This window comes from Staurois parvus, unplaced genomic scaffold (genome assembly GCF_062004578.1).
Source record: "Staurois parvus isolate SC_StPar_1 unplaced genomic scaffold, SC_StPar_1.0 ptg000387l, whole genome shotgun sequence".
Classification (NCBI taxonomy): Eukaryota; Metazoa; Chordata; class Amphibia; order Anura; family Ranidae; genus Staurois; species Staurois parvus.
In genome coordinates, this window is record NW_028318183.1 from 4,213,546 (window position 1) to 4,229,708 (window position 16,163).

Below are 16,163 nucleotides of genomic sequence, written 5' to 3' on the forward strand. Positions count from 1 at the left end.
ATCAGAATAAGTCAGGCATGACTCAGGTTTGCCACATACATGAAATTCCACTTATTATTTCCCATTCCTAGAGCATTCTAGTGCGGGAAGGAGATTTTACTACCTTGCTGATCAGTTGGACCATGCTGTTACTGGGAAAATCCAAAATGTCACTGCCAATAAAACCAAGACAGCCTGGAAACTCTGGACTGATTGCTCCAGTCACAAGGTAGGACACCTTTGAAGCCTGTGATGGATGTTGATTAATTAGCTCAAACAGTTGCTCCAGTGCAAACATGTAAGCTTCACTGCCCTGGAATGACTATGTGAGTTATGGCTGCTTCCATCAGAGTCTTTGCAAGCTGGAATTTTGCTTCATTAGCAATTTCTATAAAAGGGACTTGTCAAGAAAAGCAAAAGCTGACAATGTTGACCTTTCCTTCTGAAAAATGTTAGTTGCATGGCTGTCATACTAAATACACTGACAACACAGAAGAGGTATACAAGGACCTCTGACATTTCATATGTGCATACCTGTTCTTGGTCAGCATTTTTTTTTTTTTGGATTAACACATTGATCACAATAAAATAACATTCTCCAGTAAACTATAGTGCCTTGAAAAAGTATTCATACCCCTTGAAATTTTCCACATTTTGTCATGTTACAACCAAAAATGTATTTTATTGGGATTTTGTGTGATAGACCAACATAAAGCAGCACATAATTGTGAAGTAGAAGGAAAATGATAAATGGTTTTTACATTTTTTAAATATCTGAAAAGTGTGGCGTGCATTTGTATTCAGCCCCCTTTACTCTGATACCCCTAACTAAAATCTAATGGAACCAATTGCCTTTAGAAGTCACCTAATTAGTAAATAGAGTCCACATGTGTGTAATTTAATCTCAGTATAAATACAGCTGTTCTGTGAAGCCCTCAAAAGGTTTGTTAGAGAATATTCGTGAACAAACAGTATCATGAAGGCCAAGGAACACACCAGACAGATCAGGGATAAAGTTTTGGAGAAGTTTAAAGCAGGGTTAAGTTATAAAAAAAAAATATCCCAAGATTTGGTACACCTCATGGAGCATGGTTCAATCAATCATCTGAAAATGGAAAGAGTATGGCACAACTGCAAACCTACAAAGACATGGCCATCCACCTAAACTGACAGGCCGGGCAAGGAGAGTACTAATCAGAGAAGCAGCCAAGAGGCCCATGGTAACTCAGGAGGAGCTGCAGAGATCCACAGCTCAGGTGAGAGAATCTGTCCACAGGACAACTATTAGTCGTGCACTCCACAAATCTGGCCTTTATGGAAGAGTGGCAAGAAGAAAGTGATTGGTAAAAGAAAGCCATAAGAAGTTCTGTTTGCAGTTTGCAAGAAGCCATGTGGGGGACACAGCAAACGTGGAAGAAGGTGCTCTGGTCAGTTGAGACCAAAATCTAACTTTTTAGCCTAAAAGAAAAACGCTATGTGTGGCGGAAAACACTGCACCACACTGAACACTAACACTGAACACACCATCCCCACTGTGAAACATGGTGGTGGTATCATCATGTTGTGGCGATGCTTTTCTTCAATAGGGACAGGGCAATATTAGAAGAAAACCTGTTAAGAGTCTGCAGAAGACTTGAGACTGGGCTGGAGGTTCACCTTCCAGCAGGACAACAACCCTAAACATACAGCCAGAGCTATAATGGTTTAGATCAAAGCATATTCATGTGTTAGAATGGACCAGTCAAAGTCCAGACCTAAATCCAATTGAGAATCTGTGGCAAGACTTGAAAATTACTGTTCACAGACACTCTCCATCCAATCTGACAGAGCTTGAGCTATTCTTCAAAGAAGAATAGGCAAAAATGTCACTCTCTAGATGTACAAAGCTGCTAGAGACATCCCCAAAAATACTTGCAGATGTAATTGCAGCGAAAGGTGGTTCTACAAAGTATTGACTCGGGGGGCTGACTACAAATGTATGCCACACTTTTAAGATATTTATTTGTAAAAAAAAATTTTTAAAACCATTTATCATATTCCTACCACTACACAATTATGTGCCACTTTGTGTTGGTCTATCACATAAAATCCCAATAAAATACATTGACAGTTTTGGTTGTAACATGACAAAATTTGGAAATTTTCAAGGGGTATGAATACTTTTTCAAGACACTGTATTTGTTTCTTATCTTAGCACTTGTAGTTACAAATTTGAATGCTGCTAACCCTTGCTCTCTCAGTGCGGCTTCCCTAAATTTCCAGTTTTCACAGTAAAGAGTTAACCACTTCAGCTCTGGAAGATTTACCCCTTCCCCCTTTGATGACCAAGCCATGTTTTGCAATACGGCGCTGAGTTACTTTAACTGACAATTGTGTGGCCATGCAACACTGTACATAAATGAAATTGATGTCATTTCCTCCCTCCACAAAAACATTATTTTTGACTTTTTGCTATAAAACATATCCAGTAAAAAAATAATAAAAAAAGTTACATTTCTTCATAAACTTAGGCCAAAATGTATTCTGCTACATGTCTTTGCTAAAAAAAAAAAAAAAAAAAAAATCCCAAGAGGTGTATATTATTGGTTTACATGAAAGTTATAGCGTCTCCAAATGGCGGTATATATACACTGGAATTTTGTTTTTGTAATACTAGTAATGGCAGTGATCAGCGACTTACAGCGGACAGCGGTGGGCATCCCCAGTGACACTAATACAGTGATCAATGACACTGGGCAGGAAGGAGTTAACATCTGGGGTGATCAAAGGGTTAACTGTGTGCTGTTTTACTAGGGAGACCTGCTGCTTTCTATCTCTCTGCTGTGCACTCCTGGCTCCTTTCCCATGCCGAGTGCTCCCATAGCAAGCCACCTGACATTGGGGTACTTGTGTGTGCTTGCTCCCAAGGCAGCTCTGTGTCCAAAAGACACGCAGATCACGGCTCAGCATCCCCCTCCCTAGCTGTGATTAGGAGCCAATGGTTCCTGCTACTGTGTATGAGGATAGAGAGAGTGGAGAGATCCTTTGCACATTGCTGGATCAAGATCAGGCAAGTATTGGGGGGAGCTGCATACTGAAGGTTTGTTTACCTTCATGTATAAAATACATGAAGGTTAAAAAAAAAAAAAAAAAAAAAAAAAGCTTCAGTCTTTAGAACCACTTTAATATTGGACAATGCAGTCTCCAGACAGACTGTTAGCTTGGAGAAGGGGTAGGGGTCTGCTTCCCATCCTAGGCTATGGGGCTGTGTGTTACTGATGTACACATGTAGAGAGACACAACTCTAGTCCCTGACTCCATAGGATGCTGAAAGAGAAAGGAGCCACCCTGAAATGTACTGAAGCAAGAAGTGTCAAACAACTAACATTTCAGAAGGAGAGCAATATTGTGATTTCAGTGGAAGACGCTGTATTTCTCTCATGACAGGACGTGTCATAAGCGCATAGTGCTTGCATAAAGTTGCCCTGTGCCTCTTCAATTATTTCTTTATCATTTTTCTACTGATGAAATGGGGAACAGCCCACTCCTAGAATCAGACCAACCATACATTACCAGATTACACGGACCAACCATACCAGATTACACAGGGCTTAGATTATCAATTTAGATGCATCTGGTGCTTAGTGAAAGTCTTTCTAAAAATCAAAATGACTGTATGATGTTCCAATTTATTTTTTCACTATATTGATTAATAGCAATGTCTTCCTGTATGGTGTTTGGTAAGACATACCGTATACAAGTGTTATCCGTGTACTGAGCTAATTTTAGTACCTAACGGTCTGCTGTGTCTGGATCCATCATCATCTTGTATGAGTAAAGTAAAATGCATAAGGACAACAATACAGAGAAGCACAATAATGCTCCACTACAGCAACGGAAATTGTCTTATCAGTAACAGAGCATTTTGTAATGGAATAGATGACCCATCTGGGCTGAACGTACCAGAATGAATCACACACTTGCCAAAAAAAGGGTTTCTTATATGAAGTATTGAGCAAGGATTTCAATCTTCACACTGTTGCCATGTACAGATTCACACTCTCCAAATCAGTACACATCTTCCTGACTTAGAAAATAGGAAAAATGCAAATTAAGTAAATGACTCCAATGTACATGTGTGGGAGTTGTGTCATCACAGGTTGGCCGATCAACAATGCCAAACTCAAAACAAGACTGGGTGAAGATGTTGCCAGACTTTGAATCATTGGAGGAGAGAAATACAGAAAACTTAAGTTTCACTTTAAAAATGCGGAAAAAAGTGATGGTTGGAGTCATTGCTTTTTTATGTCCTGAAGCTGCACAAGCTTGGTTAAAAAATTCCTAAAAGACTTCCTCTGAATTTATAGGCAAGTTCCGCTAACTGCAATCTCGTTCTCTAATGAGTGAGCCTTTACTGGCCACTGAGTGAGCTTAAAGTGGAGCTCCACCCAAAAGGGGAAGTTCCGCTTTAAGGACTGCTCCCCCACTCCCCATTAAAGATTGGCACCTTTGGGGGGCAGGGGGGGAGCGGGTACCTGAATTTGACAGGTACCCACTCCCACGTCTGGTCTGATCACCTAGGCGATCGGAAGCGGAAGGTGTCCTCCCTCCCTGTAGTCTTTTGGGATGAGCGACAGGTCCCAGAAGACTTCAGAACCATTCATGAAGCGCAGTGCTACTCGCTCATGCGTAGTGGGTACCCGGCTGTAAAGCCGCTAGCTATCACAGCTGGGTGCCCACACTGAAGATACCGGTTTTCTGGAATACAGGACGGCCAATGAAACGGGCTGCGAGGGACACACTGCGGGACCGAGGGACAGGTAAGTGGTTGTTATTGAAAAGTCAGCAGCCACAGTTTTTGTAGCTGCTGACTTTTATTTTTTGACAGCGTGAGTGGAACTCCACTTTAACTATGAGGTCTGTGAACATTAGACCAAGGAGATTTTCTGGCCAACAAAGGTAATCGCAGGTATCGTGTTTGCCCTCAGCACCAGAATTATGGGGAGACATTAGAAGAGAATACTTTCCTAGACTCTGCAGTGTCCACCAGTCACGGACTCCCATAGAGACACTAGGCATAATCAGTAACAAAGGCTCTGTGAGACTCTCACATCATCAGCCACGATCATACCACCGCCACATGTGCTTCTGACTCTTGCAAAGAGAACACAATATTATTGATATGCTACCCATACATAGCTCAATCATTGCAGTTTAGCCCATGTGTTGAATTAGAGAAAATTAACCAATTGCCCCATCAATGATGAACAGCCTGGATGGAGGAATCACCTCTGCCAACTGTATTTAGCAGCCATGGAACCCACAACTACCTGAATAGAGGTGGGCTGCTGAAGAGTTACTGACAGGATGTAGTCACTGTTCAGGTGATAATTCTCCACATGGCTTGGTCGATTTATGTCAAACTGGGTGGTGCTTGCAGGCTACCCTTGCATCAAATTTTGGCTGATTCAGAAGCAATTGGATAAAATTCAAGGTATCTATGGTCAGCCTTAAACTGGCCATACACTTTTTTTTTTTTTTAATTCTTTATTTAAGGGAAGATGAAGGTTGGAGGGGCGGAGCCTGACGATGGCGGCGGCGGAGAGCTCGTGCTAGGAGTTCTAGCAACGAGCCTTCCCTGACCGACCCCCCCTATTTTCGGCCTCAATTCCCCCCAGCGGCGTGAAGCCCTAGATGGCGAAAACATACTTCGGCCGGGTGGGCTTACCTTGATGGGCAGCGGTGCGCGGTTGGAGGAGCCGGAGAGCAGTGGAGAGAGACTGGGACGCTGAGCCTGGTTGCCGGGAGACGAGGAGGCGCGGCCGGGACACGTGACCAGCCGCGGTGCATCCCTGGGAAGCAGGGACGCCGGCCGGCCGAAGGCTGACAGGAGGAAGGGGAGTCGGATGAAAGTGGAAGCCGGCTGCCCCCTCGATGTGACTGGGAGACGCTCACTGCTGCCTATACCCCCCCTGGCTGGCTGTCCGTGCCTGGGCCTGGTGGACCCAGGAATCCCAGGAAATCCATCCTGCCTCCCTGGGACGGATCTCAAGGAGGAAAGGAGTGAGAGAGGAAAGGGGAGAAAGGAGAGAAAGAAAGAAGAAAGAAAAGGGAAAGAAAAATAATACAGCATCGGAAACCCTGAGGAATCCCCCCCCCCCAGGACTGAGCAGCAGTGATGGCCCTCCGCATAAGCATGGAACCACCGTCCTGAGAAGGGAAGGGTGAGTGAGAGCTACTGGGGGCTTATTGTGTTGGGGACCCCTGAGTGACATAGGAGACCAGGTGGTGAAAGAGGGGAGGAGAGGATTCCCAGGGGTTGGAAGAGAAGAAGAGAGGAGGTCCAGGTGTCCTAGGAAAATAAAACATAAAAAATCGCAAGTGTGCCTAGTTCAGCAATTATAAAGGAGAAGTATAATCCCATCTTGAGGATACAGAAAGAAAAAATTAATAAAAGAAATTTACAGAGGATATGAAGAATAAAGGTCCCAAGGCAGCAGGGCCCAAAGGGTCTCAAACAGGAACAATAAAGAAATTCACATCATATGGAAATAGTACGTCAGAAAGGGCCCAGGGCGCAAGCACAAAAGGGGAAATGGACACTAGTTCAGGTAATAGTCCGAGATTATCATTGGGCATGAATAGCAGCTGCAGCCAACAAATAGAGGATGGCCCGGGAAAAAGAGAATCAGATGGGGAACTACAAGCACCAAATAAGAAGGAGATGATAGAAATGTTTCAGAATTTGGAAAAAATTATAAAACATGAAATGACAGCTATTCGAAATGACCTAGGGCACCTGCTATTAAGAACAGAAGAAACAGAGGAGAAAGTTAAAATCCAGGCCCAAAATATTGACAATTTAAGGAAAAAAATAAATCAACTGGAAAACACCCAGAAAAAATTGACCTACAGGATGGAAGTCCAAGAAAATAAAGAAAGAAGGTGTAACCTTAGGGTACGAGGAATTCCAGAGTCTGCAAAAGGCGAAACACTATATGAACTAGTGAAAAAAATCTTGAACTCCATAAGAGATAGACCTGAAACAGACGGGATCAAATTAGATGGAGTGTTTAGAATAGGAATGCTTAAACAGGCTACTGAGAAGGAAAGACCGAGAGATATAATTGTCCAGTTCCAAAAATTCGGGGTCAAAGATGAGATTTGGAAGAAGACCAAGGGAAGATCATTAATTAAGTATGGAGATTTGACTATTCAAATTTATGCGGACTTAACAGTAAAGACCCTGTGGAGAAGGAGATCCCTGAGACCCCTGTTGGAGCAAATGAGGAAAAAGAATGTGCAGTATAGATGGGGTATCTCAGCATCTCTAGTTGGCTGGAAAAATGGGGTCACAGCCTATTTGAGATTTCCGGAGGAACTAAGACTTTTGCGAGAGACTGGATTTGCAAAGAATGGAGATAGCGGGGTGGGAAGAAGAAGATAAAAGGAGATATAGATGTTTCAAGAAAAGAGGACTGGCAGCGGGTCGGGGGGAAGGGGAGGAAGACTTTGGGGTTGGGGAGGGAAAGGAGGGAGAATTAAGTAGAAATTGTGTTTTTTTTTTTTTTTTTCTCCCACTTCCATCTCTCGCCCCTGGTCTCTCCCCTCCGGATGTCGAGGTCCTTTAGAACGCTCTGGTGAAGGGAGGGAAGTAAAGATTCTTCTTGAGCCTGGAGGATAGAGAGAGGAGATTTTGGGGGGGTCGGAGGAGAGGCAAGCCGTCCATGGGCGGAGCTTACGCCCTAAGTTTTAAATCAAAGGTGGAAACAGATCCACAAATGATTTGTAGGCAGTTTATAGGCCTAAAAACGGGTAGGGGAAAAAAAAAGAGAAGGGGGGAGGGATGGGGGGTGGGAGATGGGTGTCGGGTGGGAGGATGAGGGGGGAGGGGAGGTGGGGCTAAAATACTGCACGATAGAAGGGTCTAATAGGAAGAGGTATATTAGAAGAGAGATAGACAGATTAAAGAAGGATGGAAGAAATACAGGTTATAACATATAATGTGAACGGGTTGAACTGTCCTGGGAAAAGATTTAAGTTGTTTAAAGAGTTACATCACAGGGCAACGTCAGTGGTATTTTTACAGGAAACACATTTTGAGATAAAGTCAAATGTGAAATTAAAATCTAAATATTATCCAACATGGTACTACGCTGACTCCCCAATTAAAAGAGCAAAAGGAGTGGCAATAGGGTTGGCAAAGAACATGAGATTTGAACTGGAGGATAGAAGAACTGATCCGGAGGGGAGATTCCTGTTTTTGAAAGGTAAATTACAGGGAATCGAGTGTACATTAGCCAATATATATTGCCCCAACAAAAAGCCGGAGAACTATTTGAAGGGCCTGTTGAAAAAACTGATGGACTTTAAAAAAGGGCGTTTGATAGTAGCAGGAGACTTAAATCTCTGTATGGATCCCCAAAAGGATGCAACCTCCCCTGTGCGGAGAGAGGGGGGTGGGTCTCTGAGAGCTTTGAAGAAAGCGATTCACGAGTACCAACTGGTGGACACTTGGAGAATAATGCATATGAGAGACAGAGACTACACCTTCTTCTCTAAGGCACATGAGATATATTCGAGGTTGGACTATATTTTAATAGATCATCAACTCATAGAGTTATTGGTTAAAATAGAAATAGAGATGAGTACATTCTCGGACCATGCCCCTGTCACAATGAAAATGGGATGGGGAAGACGGTGGACGGGAGGTTTAGGATGGAGGTTAAATGAGGCCCTTCTTATGGATGAGGACATAGCGCAGAAGATTGGGGAAGAGATTAAGTTATATTTTAAGGAGAATGAGACAGAGGAAGTATCGACAGCTACAGTATGGGAAAGCCACAAGGCATATATAAGAGGTATCCTGATTGCGATGGGAGCAAGGAAGAAAAGAGAAAGAAGAGAGAGGGTTAGCGGGCTCCTAAAAGACATCCTGGATTTAGAGCAGATACAAAAGAAGAAAATAACAAGAGAAATAGGACAGAAATTAATGGATAAAAAAGATGAATTAGAGAGACTGATGGACGAAGAGAGGAGAAGGGTATATAATAAAGTACTAAATGAAAGATATAGATGGGGCGACAGACCAGGAAAATACTTAATGAGAGCTCTGAATAAAAAGAAAAATAGAAATTATATAGAAAGGATAAAAAAACCCTAAAGGAGAGTTGGTTTATTCAACCAAAGATTATTAAAGTGTTCACGGAATACTATAGAAAACTGTATAATATCAGTCCCCATGGCTCTTCAAAGGAAAATGTAAAGGATATTAACGAAAAAAGGATGATATATTTAAAAAATGCAGGATTACCAAAGTTAAGTGAAATACAATTGGACGCGGAAATTTCCCAGGATGAAATAAAAGTAGCATTAAGAAGTACAGGGGGTGGAAAAAGTCCAGGACCGGATGGGTATACAGTTAAGTACTATAAAAAATATAGTGAAATATTGTTACCTAAGCTGAAGAAGTATATGAACGACCTGGGAGGAGGGATGGAGGGGAGAAGAGAATCTCTTCAGGCCCATGTTGTACTCATTCAAAAGGAGGGAAAAGACCCTTCCCAGTGTTCTAGCTATAGACCAATTTCATTATTGAACACCAATACCAAGTTGTACGCAAAGGTTCTAGCAAATAGGCTGAAAGATCTAATGCCTGAATGGATTCACGGAGATCAGGTGGGCTTTGTCCCAGGGAGAGAGGGTAGAGACAACGGGTTGAGAACACTGATGCTCATTCAGAAAAGTAGAAAAGGGAAGGCCCCGACGGTACTATTGTCGATTGATGCCGAAAAGGCGTTCGATAGAGTGGACTGGGGCTTCATGATGGACAACTTAGAAGTGTTGGGGATTGGAGAGAGAATGCGTGAGTGGATAGGAAAATTATATAGGGAGCCCACCGCAATTATCACGGTAAATGGGGAGAGGTCGGAATCCATTGGAATGTCCAATGGAACAAGACAGGGCTGCCCACTGTCCCCCTTGCTGTTTGTTCTGTCATTGGAACCCCTGTTGTCTACGATAAGGAATAGTGGAGCGGTAAAGGGAATCCAGATAGAAAATACAGAGCATAAAGTAGCGGCCTTTGCGGACGACTTATTGTTTTATGTAGACAACCCTCGAATAACATTACCAAATATAATGAAGATCTTGAAGGAATATGGCGATCTATCAAATTTAAAAATTAATCCAACAAAAACAGAGATCTTGAACATCAGCGTACCAAAGAGTGAAAAGGAAAAGCTACAAAAAGAGTTCCCCTTTACATGGAGAGAAAAAGATTTAAAATATCTAGGAATAAAACTTGCTATCTCATATAAACAACTGTATAGATTAAACTATATTTCTTTGATAAATGAGATTAAGGAAGAATTAAAAATATTAGAAGGTGGAAACCCATCATGGATAGGACGTATAAACCTAGTTAAAATGGTAATCATACCTAAAATACTGTATAGATTCCAAATGGTCCCAATTAAACTGCCAGAGGTGTTTTTTAAGATAATGAAAAAAATGTTAAGATATATCTGGAGGAACAAAAAATCAAGAATATCATATGAAATATTGAGTAGAACTAAAGAGAAAGGGGGAATGGGACTACCTGATGTCAAGAGATACTATAAAGCAGTAATTTTAGCAAGAATTTATGATTGGACATTCAACCACAAGGGGAAGAGTTGGGTAAAAATTGAAAACGAATTGAGTGGGATTAGTTTGAGTAAGATGATATGGGTTCCAGCACATCTTAGAAGAGTTAAAGAAAGCACAAGTATTTACACTTTAAATGTTTTAAGGTTATGGGATAATTTACACAAAAGTAGGAAATGGGAACTCAATTCTATATTAATGCCTCTTGTAAATTCTGATTATTTCCCCCCAGGAAAGGACGAGATATCTGGTAGATGGTTTAAAAGGGAAGATATCCAACTGAGAGATGTACTGGTAGAGGGGGAATTGAGACCATTTAAAGAATTAAAAGAGAAGGGAGAAAGTTTTATTGGAATAGACGAGTGGAAATATCATCAGTTAAAATGCTTTATTGGAAAACTACCAAAACCCCTGAGATTAAAAAAGGATTGGAATATGTTTGAAAGGTTGTTGGAAACACGTAGAGATGGGAAACACGGAATTGCCAAAGTTTATAGAATACTCACAGAATTAGACACAGACACAAAGTTAATTTTTATAACGAAATGGGAAAGAGATATGGAGGTGGTGTTAGACGAGGACCAACAGAACAAGATATATAGATTGATACACGAGAATGTTAGTATGAGAGATGTGGAGATGAACTATAAATGTTTGACACGATGGCATATCACACCGAGTATTGAGCACAAGATGAGGGGGGAGAATTCTAAAATGTGTTGGAGAGGTTGTGGGGAGGAGGGCACGGTGTTTCACATTTGGTGGCAATGTCCAAAAATTCAGGCTTTCTGGAAGATAATAGTTAACTCAATAGAAATAATAACTGGAAATGACATAGGGTTAGACCCAACGATATGTCTCCTACATAGTGTTGGGATCACAGTAAATAAATATAAAGAATCAGGCGTACAGTACTATTTAAATGCTGCAAAGGGGTTGATACCCAAGTTCTGGCAAAAATCAGAGGTGCCGAAGGAGGAAGACTGGATCAACAGAGTAAATCAGATAAGTAGAATGGAAAAATCTTACTATATGCAGGAAGATAGGATGGAAATATACTATACAAGATGGGAAAAATGGGAAAAATCAGGACTGAAAGAGAAGTATAGAAAACTATAAATTAAGAAACTATTGGGCCTCGAGAGAGTATAGAACGTGCAAAGGGGAGGGAGGGGGAAGGGGGGTGGGAAAGGGTTGGGAGGAGAGGGAAAGAAAAGATTTATTAGAAGGGGCAAGGTAGAAATGTATGGAATATTTATCTGTATTGTTATCTCTTCTTATGGATTTGTTTTGTAAAAAATGAAAAACTAATAAATATTTAAATTAAAAAAAAAAAAAAAGGGAAGATGAAGGTTGACAAACCAAGGAACATAACATGGCAACTCATACAAATACTAATGAATACAGCGCTGTCATAAAAGGTCAGTAAACCTCTGGTTGAGGCCACAGACAATTGGTACATAAACCTCAGTGGCTTGCTACCAGCTATAGTTTCCAATATAGTGGTTTCCGATGCCTATCCAATTTTGGAAAGTGAGGTAAGGCTAGGAGGAGAGAGGGTCTATAACTAGAAAGAAGGCAAGTGGAAAAAAAAGAGTGGGGGTTGAGGGCCCCAGTCCTGGAAAGACTGGAAAAAAGAGAACAAGAGGACTGGGGAAGCAAGGGGTAAGAACCGGGGAGGGATGGAGAAGAGAAGGCCTAAGATGTCCCTTCAGAGTTCTAAAATGGTAAACTATCAAGACCTATCCAAGATGTGACCAGTCATGACAAGCTATGGGTTTACCCAGAAGTGATAGGTGACCAACCCATATCACAGGGATGTAGCAGCTCTTGATATGTGCACTGAGCTTTTTTATACAGGCTTTGCAGCAATCCATAGAAAGGGGGGAGGCAGGATTTCTAAGAATACTTGTCATTAACCTTTATTACCATTTTAAGTCACGCAGAGCCTGAGTGATTGACAAGGTAATTTGCGGTCACAGCAAATTAAGCACTTTTGGTAGAAGAGAAAATAGCGTGGAAGTGACTGATGTGAGACGACCAAGCCTGCATAACAAAGGTACCCACTGATGGAAGTATTATTCACCCCCTCCCCTGTGGTCAATGTCTGGAGCTGCCTCTGTTTTTCTTAGGCTGGAATTTGTACCCTTAAAATGGAATACAGTTTTACTTCAAGAATTAGGCCATTCGGATATCATTTAAAATCTTTGTGTTATGAGTATTTCCATTAGAATCCTCCTTATTCCCTCCTAGGGGTACTCCTAAATAGCTTGATCCTGCTTCAAACATTAGGTCAGCTCTGAAAAGCAGGGGGCAGGAAGCTGAAGTTAGATCAGTGAGGAGAGCTCTGAGAGCTGATTGAAGGGAAGGGAAGGGACCCCCCCCCCCTTCCTTCACACAGCACACAGGAACAGAAATGAGGCTGTCAATCTGCTGGAGATCCCTCCTCTGTCACCATTTTTCCCTTGGTGTCAGGAAAACTCTAGAAGTGACTCATGCTGATAGCAGAGCAATAAAGCAGCCGAAAGAAATGACAGTGTTCTGGATTGAGACAAGTACACTCTATAGAGGGATATGCTTTGTTCATATTTCATGTCAGAGATTTACAGCCACTTTAACTTGTAATGCAATGGATACGATGTAACACATTAAAGAAATGGAGTATTAATAACAATAAAAAAATGAAAGTGTGTCATTCTGTGTACAAGCTGAACCCATATTTTGTCAGCTACAACAGCCCAAATGGGAAGATTGCAGTAATGTTCTGCTGCATCATAGTTAAGTAGTATCTTATAGATAGTAAATTATCTGCCCCATAACTGAAAATATTTCTCAAATACCATCAGTTCTTATAAGCTCCTGACATATTTCCATATTTTTCTCTAAGTAATGGGATACTGATTTTTTTTTTTTATTGTGAAATCTTTTAATTTTTTAGGTTTTATGCTCCTTTAAAAGCACAGTCTGGCCACTCAGCTTTGTTAAGGCTGTTTTTTTGTAGATACTATCTGGTGTCTGCCAGTTGCTGTCACCAGCTTCAAAGAGCCTCCAACACATGCTGGAAGCCCCAAGTTACACAAGTTTTCATTCGTTAAAAGACACAACTCCTTCACACCCCACGATGCAGTGCAGGGGTCTGTTGACTTAGACTTTGCTGAAAAGAATTAGTAAAAACACCATGGCGTTTATTAAAACCTAAACGGTTCATTTTATGTCCTGTACCAAAATACAACTATGACGTAAGAATACTTTTGTATTAGGCTGCATTTTCCAGTACTGGGAAAATACATGGACATGACACAAATGCATTGTTTTTAATAGGAACATTTTGCACTGTGAAATAAATAAGGCCTGTTGTATTTTGAACAAATTCACAAGATTCCATCAAAGTCAATATGAAAACATTGGTAACACAACTTAACCACTCGCCTACAGGGCACTTATACCCCCTTCCTGTCCAGCCAATTTCCAGCTTTCAGCACTGTCACACTTTGAATGACAATTGCGCAGTCATACAACACTGTACCCATATGAAATTTTTATCATTTTTTTGAGACAGAGCTTTCTTTTGGTGGTATTTAATCACCTCTGGGTTTTTTATTTTTTGCTAAACAAACCAAAAACTACTGAAAATTGTGAAAAACAACCCCAATTTTGTAAATAAGTGATTTTTTTTCCTTCACGGATGTGTGCTAATGAGGCTGCAGTGATGGGCACTGATAGGCTGCACTGATGGACACTGATGCGGAGGCACTGGTGGGCACTGACAGGCATCACTGATAGGCAGCACTCATATATGGCACTGATAGGTGGCACTGACTGGCGCTGATATGCAGCACTGATAGGTAGCACTGACTGGCATTGATAGGTGGCACTGATAGGCAACACTGAAAGGCAGCTCAGATGGGCACTGATATGTGGCATTGATGTGCACTGGTAGGCACTGATGTGTGGCATTGATGAGGTACTGATAGACACTGACAGCTGGCACTTTTGGACACAGAGGTGGCACTGCTGGGGCTACACAGATCATCAGGGCACACTGATCATCAGTACCCTGATGATCAGCGTACATGTCCCCTCTGAGTAAAGCCGATTACCGGCTCTCTTCTCCGCTTGAGCTGTCAGTGTGACAGCTTGGGAGGAGAGAAATGCCAATAACCAGCATTTTCCTATTTACATGTGATCACCTGTGATTGTACACAGCTGATCACATGACCGAGCTGACATTTTCGGCTCTTTCCGGGATCGGTGATCCGCTGTGTCCGAGGGACACAGCGCACCACCGATCGCTGCGCTGCACGCTTCTGGAGCCGCACATGCACGGTTAGAATGGGATGACATCATATGATGTTCTCCTAGAACGAGAGAACTGCCTTGCGCCCTTCATTACCTTATATGGTGGGCAGGAGGTGGTTAAAGGCCAAGTTCACTTCTTTTCTTTTTTTAAAAAACCAGCTATCCTTTGCACCAGTATACCATTGACGTACCTCAGTTGAAAAATATTCCAGGTCTCTTTGATCTGGAGAACAAGGCCTTACCTTAGCCCTTGGTAAATTTCTTAGAAAGCTTTTTCTTTTCAATTCCTGGAATGTAGACAGAGGACAGAGGAGCCAATAGGACCCCGGAAGCAGATTACCAGCTGATCTCATTAGCACACATTCTGCACTGACCTCATCAGTACACACCCTTCATCCATCAACTATTTTTTCACAGCATCCCCAGGATCTCTCCCCATGTGCATTTGCTTGGCTACCCCAGCATCCTTTCAGACAGGCTCAGGCCATAGGACACCCCTGATGTAATGCAAGGGCCTGCTTGATTGGATATAGAGTGATTGGATAGATGCCGTGTCCTCCTATTATATAGTTTTGGTAAATCTTGAGATTGTACAATCAATCAGATTGTATAGTGTATGGCCGCATTTATACACCTAAAATTAACTAGTTGCGCTGTCAGTGTCATTAATTGTTAACGGCACACCAAACACACAAACAATCACACATCTTGCTACATGGAAACACGGGACAAATGCAGCAAAACATGCAGTAAAAAATATGCAACTTGCATCATGCCAAAATGTCCCATGAGATACTTTGCCACGTGTAGCGCAGCCCACTGAAATCAACAGGAAAAACAAGCCAAAAAACAGGTACTCCCTCTACTCTCGGAGTGAATGGGGCCTGAAACTGAAATTGGTGGGTTTGCACAGAACAATGAGGCTCCATTCAAATCTGTGCGTTTCCGAACGTATGGCAATCTGCACAGAAAATGCACGCTTTGCCATGAGTTTTAGAAACACGTTGCAAATGTGCATTGCGTTTGTGTTGTCATTACTTGTTAAAAAGGCACCCCAAGTGCAGCAAATGTACCAAAAACTTCAGTACGGCACCGTGCTCTGCTCCAAAAAAAGTTCTGGAGCTTTTCTGGGGCAATTGTTGCATGTATAGCAGTCCGTTCAAGTAAATGGGCTGCCCTTTGCATAATGAGTGAAAACGCTCCAAAACACCCAACACAAAACGCATGAGGGAATTTGAGTCTTCACTACATGAAGATGT

The 16,163-nt window shown here is 41.9% G+C and overlaps 1 protein-coding gene across 3 annotated transcripts in view; it reads right to left on the reverse strand.

Annotated features, from left to right (window-relative positions):
- SPATA13 (spermatogenesis associated 13) overlaps positions 1-16,163 on the reverse strand; it is a 123,901-nt gene that overhangs the window by 12,604 nt on the left and 95,134 nt on the right. The window lies entirely within an intron of this gene.